The sequence below is a fragment of the Echinops telfairi genome, unplaced genomic scaffold, assembly GCF_000313985.2.
Source record: "Echinops telfairi isolate 266 unplaced genomic scaffold, ASM31398v2 ScPeMD7_7467;HRSCAF=8505_1, whole genome shotgun sequence".
Classification (NCBI taxonomy): domain Eukaryota; kingdom Metazoa; phylum Chordata; class Mammalia; order Afrosoricida; family Tenrecidae; genus Echinops; species Echinops telfairi.
This window is the reverse complement of record NW_022111368.1, coordinates 26005470-26006614: the sequence shown is the minus strand read 5'-3', so window position 1 is coordinate 26006614 and position 1145 is coordinate 26005470.

The window sequence follows — 1145 nt, the reverse complement described above, 5'->3', positions numbered from 1 at the left end:
GGTGGTGCTTATATGTCAATCATTGTGATGGGTTCCACCTTTCTCCCCACCGCCTAGGAGGAATCAATGTGTTTGGTTAAGAAAGGTCTATATGACTTAAGCAAGAGTACAGCTAATGAAAACTATTTTATGGAATAAATAACTATGGACAAGCCTTACCAATATGATCCAAGAACAAGGTCCAATCAAAACGGCTTCCAAGGGGATATACTAGGCCAGCTAAATTCAAGGCCGACAGGTCAGGTCAGCTCAGAAGGTTATGGTGACTGTTTTAGTGGAGGGCCCTAAAGACGACTAGATGCACCTCACCCAAGCCATGGTATTTTCAACCACTTCCCATGCATGTGAAAGTTGGCCACTGACTAAGGAAGACCACAGAAGATGCATTTGATTTGTGGTGATGGCAGAGAATGTTGGAAGTAGAAAAGATCAACAGAAGAACAAACAAACATATCTTGGAAGTACAGCCAGAATGCTCCTTAAATGAGGAGACTTTGTCTCCTATACTTTGAACATGTTATCAGGAGAGGCCAGTCCCTGAAAGGACATCAGGCTTGGTAAAGAATAAGGGCACTGTAAAAAAGGAAGACGAATGAAGTAGACGGACACCGTGGCTGCAGCAATGGGTCCAGACATAACAATTGGGGAGATGGCTCAGGATCGAGAAGTGATTCATTGTTTATGTAGAAAGGCTATGCGTTGGACTGGTTTTGTATCAGTAATATTTCACTTGCCCTCATACAACCAGAATTCTCCTTAGAATAAAGAGTGGTGAGACTTAGGCTGGACATGTCATTAGGTAAGGCCAATCGCTAGTGAAGGACTCCACGTTGGGTAGAAGAGTAACAACTAACCATGGAAACCTTCACTGAGATGATACGGTAATCACAACAGTGGACCCGAGCCTAACAGTATTCATGAAGATGGTACAGAACTAGGCAGTGTTTCCTTGTGGGATACATAAGATCACTGAGTCAGCCTGGTGGTGGCTAACAGCAAAAATAGCCAGACCTGTGTCTGTCTTGAACCTGGTTTTTCTGAAGATCATTTAGCAGAGGGCTTAGCCTTTAATCATTATTTAGTCCATTAATAATGAGCTTTAAAGCTCTTCTTAGCAAAAACGATAGAAAAGACTAAATAGAGAC